We start from the raw sequence: 9,834 nt of genomic DNA, 5'->3' as shown, positions 1-9,834 counted from the left end.
ATGATTTATTAATGTAAGGCCACAGAGAGTCATAAACCTAACTCTAAGATGAATTAATACCCGCATCCAAACTTTAGATTCTTAAAAACAAAGCAGTACAAACCCTGGAGATCATAAATCTGTGTTACTGAGTAGAAGTCGTCACACAAATTCTGATATTGCCAAGCTCCTCAGAACTAAAACTCTTGGGGAGTACCAGACTTTCAAGGTGGTACCCCAACTCTTACCAATCCAAAAAAAGGGAAGAATAAGCATTTTTGTGTCTTGCCAGACCCTTGCACAGAACACAAAACAATGTTGTTGCATGTAGCCCTGTGTTACAGAAAACAGTCCAGGGCTTAGCCCATGTCACTCCCAGAGTACATTTCATTCTTCAGCTTTTTTATCTGTATTTCCTTTGATCATTGAGTCTCAATAGTTGTAACAACTCGCTAAAAGGAAATGAAGTAGGAAATATCATGCTTTTCAACTGTCTGCTACAATACAGAATAAATACATACATATGAAAATATTCCCATTTCTAACAGTCTTCAGTCTTGCTGAACAAATTTAACATTCTTGTGGATTTAGTCAATGAAAAGCCAAAGCAGCATTCCTAAATTTGCAATCAATAGCCAGAATAAACAGAAATGTACAGATTAAAAGCTATATTATAGCTTTCCTCCAGCTTTATTTCCCCCAAAACTCTCATATGATCCCTGTTGTCTCATATGATCCCTTTGTTTTGCTTCACTATTTTAACATATCATAAAATTAATTAGGTGAATGATGCCTGAACTGACATATTTATATTCCAAAAAGCCTGAAGATGGAATAGAAACAAGTCAAAGTTAATTGATAAGAGATTTCTTATTATAACTATTCATGAGAAGTCATAGAACAGAGTACGCTCAAGTGACTTATCTTTCCAAGCGGTTTCTTCAAAATGAGCCTTCAGCATAGAATAATGGCCCCAACTGAGTGATAACATAAGAGTCAAATGTCAAAAGTGATAAGCCTTATAAACACATGAAATAATTTGATAGTTCTTTAGGTTAAAATACAAACTCTACTTTGATTTTGTATTAAACCAGTTCTACTGAAAAACCTCTTCCCATTTTTAAAGAATAGTGCCTTAAGGTTGCCTAGTTACCTGAAGAACAAGGTAGGTGAAACGTTAAATATTCACCATAGAGTCTCAGGTATACTTTTTTTCACTCTTGCTCTCTCTCCAGATGTACTAGAACCAGTAAACTGAATCCCTTTATGCTGTGTGAAACCAGACTAGTAGATCATGTTTAGAATGGATTCCCTCTCTCTTCATCAGCCTTTCTGGCCAGATGTTTCAGAAGGACAGAACAGCAAAGACTGGACTTTGCATGCAACATCATCACTTAGTGGCACACGAGTGTTTCATTAATAGCTTACAGCAAATTAGAACTTCACTAACACTGCAATTTTATTAGGAAACTTGTATAACATACTGCCAGTATACTGTATAAGTGTGTAAGCCACTAAAGTGAAAAAGCTTATCTTCTGCAACAGAAAGACTGATAGGAAACAAAACTTTAGCTGTCAGCAACGGAAAGTATATCCTAAAATGTTTTTATATTTAACTTCTTGAAATTTAAGGCAAATTTCTCCCTTTAAGAAAGGGGAAAAAAGGAAGAAAGCCATGAGCAATGAAACTACTTGAAAGTACCAGTTAAAAAGGGTGCAGTATAGCTAAACAGATAAAATGTTGCTTAAAAGACAAGTTTTAATCAGTCTCATGGGCAAATTAAAACACACAAAAATCATAGCACTTTCAAACTGTGAACGTGCTCCACAGTGAAGCTGTATCTTTCTGTAACTGCAAGTCATGCCAAAACAAAGAAAAGTAAAAATTAATAACCCACTTTAAATCTGTACCATACCGAAGCAGCAGAAATGCTTAAGGAGCAGTATGATAAAAGAACATTAAAATCTCTTCGAGCTGGTCAGAAGCAGGCAGTCTGCAAAGCAGTTTGCAAGCCCAAGAAATGAACGAGTATGAAAGGAGCCTTTGAGAATTTGAAGTCTACATCACAAAAGCCAAATGAATGATTTGTCTGTGATAGAAACTACTTTCCCAAAGTTTTTAAAAACTAAGGATGAATGAACAAGGACCTGCTTGAAACATTTTAGAACAAATTTGTGAATCAGGACCAAGTCATTAGGATTTAATGGCACTTTTTATCACCAACTGCACAGCATGAAGTTGAAGAGTAGTAATGCCTCAAAAAACCCTAAACAAGTCTCTGAAGGAGTCAGCACCTCAGCTCAGAGGATGACTCAAAGGAACACAGTTTATTTTTGAAAAGTCTTCACGTAGGTCCTTCAAGGGCACAGTAGCTACCATGAAATAGAAGGGACCCTTAGTGTACTCCTAGACCCTTAATCCTTTCTCCAGAAAGGACAGGAACAAATAGCTAGTTCTCATAAGTGAAAAGATTTCAAAGCTCTGTTTTCAGCACCAGTTGATGTGAAAAAAGCAGAATACTCAAAGCTAACCATGACTGCAGACTCCAAAAGATCTTGATTCTGAATTTAATGCCATTTATTGCACAACTAATGAATCTGGGAAGGAAAACTCCAACCCTAATTCTAAGATAGCTTCTACTCCCTTCAGAAAGTTCTGGAAGTGTAGAAAGCTCACTGAAAACATCAGCCCAAGCTGCCAAATGGAAACAAACTTACTACTTAAGGAAAACAGGAGGCAGCTTTTAGAAATTACCTATGCTGAATACCATCAACTAGCGTTGAACCTAAGAGAAGCAAGATTTAGAAAACCTGTACAGGGCAGCATGGATCAGATATGAAACCACACATAAGGCAAGACTGAATAGACTAAACTGAACCCTTGAGCATGACTGCAGAGTAGGGAGGTCTATAAATTACCTGTCAAGGCTTGTAAGAAAATGATTGTTTCTCATAACAGGAACTAGACAGTTGCCAGACAGATTTAATATAAAGTACTTTCGTATACCCTTCAAATTTAGTTTTAGCTTTTATTAAAACACAAATCCAGAGGAAAAGAAACACTTAGGTAAGCCTAGCAGGCTACAAATAGAATAGATCACTACTCACCCCATTTAGCAGATGCTTAAGCACAGATAACTAGAAACGCTTCCTGGCTAGATGGAGGTTAAATCTGATGAAGTATATCTAAGACAAAGCTTGGTCCTAAATCCACACTAATTCACTTTCCTGTGTAGGCTGTGCAGAGTTGCTGGCAGTTACTTCTAACTATTTTATATTCTTGTTTGTGCATTCCAAGGAAGCATTGGTGAGTAATAGGATGCACATAAATCACTTCATGTTAAGACCTACTACTGAGGAAAAGCACATACAAGCTTTGAATCGCTCAGCAATATTGACCTTGCTCTTCAAGGATCTTCACACTGGTTTTTTTTGGTTTGTTTTTGTTTGTTTGTGGGGGGTGTTTGGTTTTTTGTTTCCTTGTTTGTTTTTTTAACATAGAGTATTGCAACATTTTCCATTTTGTTTATTTGAAATAGGCAGGTAATGGGATTCTTGCTAAGGATGTAATAGTACTTCTTTAAAGTTTGAGACAATCTTTCAACTAGTTAGAGAACACGGAAATAACACATACAGCATAATGAAATAATTTAAGTTGGCCGGTTGATCTTAAAATGCTTATGCATTCTAAAAAACTTCAGGAAACCAATAACCAGACATTGAGAATAAAAGATAAAGATAAAGAGGGACATTTTCAATGGATTTGTAAGTTAAAGATTAAATTTGCACATGACAACAGAATGTTTCTGCAAGACAATATAAAAGTATTCACATCCATCAAACAAAGCCTTCATACAGGAAATACCTAGATGAGAAAACTTCAGAACACACAAGCTTCTGGTGGCATTCTCATGTTTTATTTCAATTAATCCACACAGACATAGAAATAAATTATAGCAGTTTTTGTTAATAAACCTCAGTTTCAACAAACGGCAAGGTTCCTGTTTAAACACGATCATTGAAGATGTGTAGTTTTAGCCATTCCTTGTCTCAATTTCACTTTCAAGACAATACATTACAGGCAACAACTGGAGTCATCTAATATGAATTCATAAATCAGCCACTCATCAAATCATAAGCTGATGTTTAATATCAGTTCCAACCCCTTGCACGTGCTGGTTTCCTCCCTGTAAAAGAAGTTTTATTTAATTTGCAGTTGGCATCACACACACAAGAGGTAACTGTCCTAAGGTTGAGCTGTATGAACATGCTACATGCCACTAACCCTTAAGTCAGAGCCATTTCTCAATACAAATTTCTTCATTTGTACAGGACAGGATTTTCCTTTCCCATATCATTAGTATGGATTCCAATCCAGAGGACCAGCCAGACTGGAATAAATGGATCCATTAACTATTGTGACTATAAGCTTTCCTCAGATTTTTTCCAACTTAGATTGGCTAAATCTATATAGAGTTCTAATAGTTTCCACACAGGTTTCCACTAGTCCAAACTAATTTAAACTTCTTTAGATACAGAAGACAATCCAACCACTAACATCTGGTAATCCTTTTTACACTACATACCTGGAGACCAATCAATTTACAAGGAACTCTTTCCACTCAAGATATTTCACATAGGTTCATGAAGCATCAATACACTTGAGAAACCTGGAAAATAAGATTTACATGAAACTGATATTAAGACTCAGGTAACATAATCAGATGACAGTTCAAAGCCTACCTAAAAGCTATTTTGAATGCAATAGAGTTGATTTGGTAACTTCCCGAAGTTCAGTAGTTTCATGAATGTGTTCCTCTCAGCATGCTCCAAAGAAGAGTTTCAACCTCCCCTCTGGGTTTGAGAGAGAACTTCTATACCCCTCTGTGTTGGCCACTTAAGACACTGCCAGACTTAAGAGGGCAAAGCATAAAAGGGGAGTAGGTTATAGCACCAATTTTTTCTTATTAACTAAGATGATCTGAACTTACCATTTACTCAAAAGAGGTATTAAGATTTACTTGAAATTTGTGAATTATCAAAAAGATTTTAAACCATCTGCAACTGTAATTACACTAGAGCACACTTACATTCTAGCAGAAGGTCTTATTCATTTCTAAGAAGTCCTGAGCATTGCTTCTAATTTAGGTGTGATCATCCATGTCTAGAATATTTCAAACATGAAGTTGCTAAGTGGGACCCCTAAAGAGCACAAAAAAAGACAAAATTAAATTATAACTTATATTACATCTAATTACAGACCTTCTTAAAGCCATGTTCTACAAAGCTGCAGAAGTCATTTACAAAAAGTTCCTTATCAAGACCTAGACCAAAAGGTAGTAAATGGTTCATTCTGTTGAAAAGATTATTTTCTAATCAGCCCATTTAAACCACATCGAACTAACATCTTTTAAAACATACTGATAATCAGAAACAATGGAAAGTTTATTAAGCCTAAATTGCTTTTAGTGTTGACACTAGCCTGACGTAAGCTGTAGATTTTTAGATTTAACAGACTGATCTTTACCAGACAATTGATTGCTACCTTGTGCCTACTTATATATACCTTGTAACAAATTATGCAGAACTCAACCAAGAGAGATAAAGGTCACTGTTACAGACATACTGGAAGACTGGGCCGAAAGCCTTTGCAATCAGTGACTTTTCCCTGTTTGAAGTTAAGTCCATTTGAACTTAAGTGCCTACAGCATTCAGTACCCTAAACACTGCAGGTGTAGTTTTCTTGATACAGCCCATGTTTTCTTGATGATGCAGCCTTGATAAAAAGAAACCACTACACTGAATCAGATTTAAGGTCTGTGCAGCACAATGCCTATAACTTAGAGAATAGCAGAAGGGTACAAGTGTACACAAAAACTTCTGTCTCACGGCGATACACACCAGTACCCTCAGATATGGGTTTGGCTTTAAGCGGCACAGTCTCAGGATTCAAAGCCCTCCGTTTCTGAAGCCCAAAGCCTTATCTAACCAGCCCTAGGCTGCGAGACATGCGACGAAGTCAGCGTGCCCCTTACCTATAAGCGTTCAAAGGCACGACTCCCCATCCCCAGCGCTTCCCGCTGGTGAGGCCTACCGTGCTTTGCCTCCCGCCCACGCCGGGAGCAGCCGAGCGCGGCAGGCCAGCGGACAAAGACTTCGGGGGCATCCGAAGGCCTTGACGGTGCCCTGGGACCCTTTCTGCCGCCTTCCTCCCCGCCGGGCGGCCGCCATGGGGGTGCGTGCGGCCCCCGCCACACGCTGCGGAGGGAGAGAGAAGTCAGCCCGGAGCTACGAGGAGGGCCGGTGAAGGGGAAGGGAGGGGGACCGCTTGTGCCTCACGACAGGATGCAGGGCGGAGGGGACGGCTCCGCACTGGGTTTCTGTGAGGGAAAGGTGCTCTATCCCCCTGTGTTGACTCCTCGGACCACCGCCAGGCTCCGAGAGGGCAAGATGTGAAGGGAAGACCCCAGTAAGTCCCGCCCGATCCCCCCGCCTCAACCCCACGCCGGTCTATTAGGAGCCAGGGGCTCCCCGTGGGAGCAGCCGCGGCCGCCTTACCGCAGCGACGGCCGGCAGGGTAAGAGGAAGGGCGGCGCCTCCCAGGGCCTTAAATGCCGTCCCGCCGCTCCCGCGAGGCCCCGCGCGCGCCCGCCGCCGCGGGAGGGGGCGGGGCAGGGGGAGCCCGCGGGAAGGGCGCCGCTGTCTATTGGTAGAGCCGGCGCATGTGACCGCCGGGGGTGGGGCGCTGGCGGCAGGGCGCGCGTGCGGGGCCTGTGGCGGCTGGCCCGCGCACCGGAGCGCCGGGCACGCGTTGAGGGGAGAGGCCGCCGTGCTGCGCCTCCCCTCCGGCCCTCCCCCGCGGGGACACGACGTGGGGCTGCCCCTGGAACGGCGAGGACGGCCGGTGCCCCCGGGCCGCTGCGGTCGGGGATGAGGGGGCGGCCTTCCGCCTCAGTGAGAAGCGCCCCGGTTGCTCAGTCGCGCTCCCTGCAGCGGTCAGTCAGGGGCGGACCCGCGGCCTGCGTCATGACGCGGCTTTCGTCTTCGTTGGGACATAATTGTCGATCTCTGACCAGGCCGAACTCTAGGGGCCTGGAGGTCTTCAACACGAAGAAACAAAAGCGTCTTCGGTGTGAAGTAGCAGCTGTGTAGCAGTTTTGACGCACTAAATACTGCTGATCCCTGTCTAAACTCCCATCTAAGCCCTACTTTAGGAGGCTTAGGATCTGTCCAAGGATAGTGAAGTAAGCCTCAAGCCTGCGCTAATACCCTCGCTGACGTTACAGCACATGCAGCTGGCTCTAGAGCACGCCTGGGCTGCAGTTCACAGGGTGACACGGTGGAACCAGGCCTGTCGTCCTGCGAGTTAGCGTACAACGTGGATGCAAAACATAGCTATTGTTCTACCTCAGCTGAGGTGTGCTGCCTGACTGGGGATACTACTAAGAGGTTTTAGGGTGAGTACAAGCAGGTTAGTATAAACTGGGAATTAGTAATTTGTAGCACAGAGACTTTGAATGTTGCCCAACAAAGCTAGTAGGTAGGAACCACAATGTCTTGGTTCCTGTGGAGCTCTGAATTCAACGAAAGTCCCTTCTTCACAAAGAGGTGGATATATTGCTGATAACTCGTAGCTTCCTGTCTCAGTGAGAAACAGCATGTCTTGGCTCATACTGAGTTGCTACCAGCACAGCACCTGTAAGCGTGTGGAAAGAAAATAACAGGTTGGCCCACTATCCCTGAGAGTTTTCTGAGCCACGCATTTAGATTACCCTCAGCACATCTAAACTGATCTAATTCAGCCTGAAACAGTCACAGTTGCAATTAAGGGATAGCTCCAGAAATTGTTTCTTATCGCTTCTAGTTACATCTTCTGTCTAATTCTTGATACTTGCTTAAAACATTGTTGCAGGTATAATCCCCGTGCCAGTAACTTTATTGTGAGTACATCAGAATTCAAAAGCTGTCTCAGGGCTCTAGGTTAAGTCACTCTCTGGATATGAATTTGTGAGGCATGTAGCTTCAGGTTATTTCAAGTGGGGTTCTCTGCAATGACCATTTTATACAGTTAGACATAGAAGTCAGGTAAATCCTTTCTTGTAATGTAGCCAAAAAGATGAAGTGGCATCCAACCTTTACATTTTTACCACCTGTGCCAGAGGGATGTGTGTCAAGCTCAGTTTCTTCTTTTCCAATACAGAATATAAACTGGCACCTCTGTTAGCACAGCAAACCACTGATCAGTATCCATCCCAGATGAGCATTTTAATCATTCAGATAAAATCCTACTCCTTTTTCTTCCCCTGCACAAACTTTCTTCTGTCTTCCCCGTACAAACTTTGCATTGTTTGCCTTCTCACTGGCTCCATGAAACAAACTTTCTTGTCTGATAGTGGCACAACTTCAAGAGGAGGAATGCAGAGGCGACCTGCCCTGTCTGTCCCTTCCCAAACCTTCCCAACAGAATAAATTACTGTCCTAGCAAGGGTCAGATGTGGATTTGAGCCTCTTTACATGCAGGAAGGGTTCTCCTGTTTCCTGGGCAAGTGCTGTAACCATTGAGTTACTACCTACAAGACTGCAGGCAGATCTACTGTTTCTGGGTTTTGTTGGAGGGAAAAGGCTACCTCTAACTTTTATCTGAACAAACTTCTCAGCTGAGCACTGAATTGTAGGAAAGCCCACATTACTGGTGGATCTAAGTACAGCTTGATTTTGAGATGGATCCTGGATCACTAACCAGGAGAGATGCAGGTCTGGTCATGAGCAGAATTTGTGGGAACTTCAGTTATCATGGGAGCTTGACTACTGAACCTGAAAATATTTAAGGGGAGTGGGCGAGTATGGACAGTTATTACAAGAACTACACTTAAGAATCAGATACTTAACGTGCTGCCTTTGTTCCACACTGGTCACCTCATGGTGAAGAGCCTTTGCTTCTTTTCAGTGTGAGAGGTTAGCAGGTTCTACACATGCCCAGGAAAAATTGTCAGGCACCTGGTCAACCATGACAGTAGACATTGTTAGGTCTGTTTACACTGGGCACTTCCACTTTAGGTAGTCATGGAGAAGGTATCTGAAGGTCTACATTTTGAAGTTAGCTAAGTGGCAGCTGGGTGCCTTGGTTATTTTGTAGATTTAGTGTTGAGCTTTTTAAGGAGTCTGTGGTGATCTGAACTCAACTGTTCAAATCTTGAAGAGCATTGCTGTAATCAGCCAAGTCTCTCTTTGTGAGATGCATGAATTTAATCTCAAAGTCACTGGTCTGATACCTCTCTCCGCTGAAAGACTTCTGAAAAACACTTGTTAAAAACATCAGGTTGAGTTCACCACAATGCATAGTTGTTGTTAATATTTCATTGCAATTTCACTGTCTTTCTCCACACTGATATGAAGGAAAACCAAGCAAGTCCAATCTTGATGTCACCATCAGTCTTCGCAGATGGATGACAGTATCCATCAGCGTTAAATAATTGGTGCTTATGTAGCAGCCTATTTTTTTTTTAACTTGATTAAAATTTTGAGATGTTAATATAATAAAAAGAAATTTGATTAATTTATGCCACAATTTACATAAATTGAAAAGGCTATTTTTAATTCATGCTGAAAATAGACTAAATGCCACTTACAGCCTGTCTGCTGTCAAAATATCCTTTGTGTTTTGTCCTCGGAGTGTACATTAGTTAAAATTACAGCCTGTAGAATAGAACAAAAATAATAAATAAAATCTTTGGAGAAGAAAGAAGAGGAGGGCAAGCCAGAATTGTTATTTCTTTTCCCGAGGCAGAAATAGCAATACATTTCTGTTAGAAACATAAGTTTTCTGTTATTTTTGCTCAGTGAGTCTCTTCTTGT

General features: G+C 41.8%; 1 long non-coding RNA gene and 1 other non-coding gene across 2 annotated transcripts; both read right to left on the bottom strand.

The window, feature by feature from the left end:
• Nucleotides 1-3,874: 3,874 nt before the first annotated feature.
• LOC142409059 (uncharacterized) lies at nt 3,875-9,623 on the bottom strand. The gene is made up of 6 exons (XR_012775499.1): nt 9,609-9,623; nt 6,538-7,675; nt 6,015-6,237; nt 5,070-5,181; nt 4,566-4,649; nt 3,875-4,166 (listed from the first exon to the last, which is right to left on the bottom strand). It is a non-coding gene; the product is annotated as an uncharacterized LOC142409059 (long non-coding RNA).
• On the bottom strand, nt 4,788-4,905 carry LOC142409622 (small nucleolar RNA SNORA26). The gene has a single exon (XR_012775717.1). It is a non-coding gene; the product is annotated as a small nucleolar RNA SNORA26 (small nucleolar RNA).
• Nucleotides 9,624-9,834: the final 211 nt, after the last annotated feature.

This window comes from Mycteria americana, chromosome 4 (assembly GCF_035582795.1).
Source record: "Mycteria americana isolate JAX WOST 10 ecotype Jacksonville Zoo and Gardens chromosome 4, USCA_MyAme_1.0, whole genome shotgun sequence".
In the NCBI taxonomy this organism is placed as follows: domain Eukaryota; kingdom Metazoa; phylum Chordata; class Aves; order Ciconiiformes; family Ciconiidae; genus Mycteria; species Mycteria americana.
This window is presented reverse-complemented; position numbering and strand designations above follow the sequence as displayed.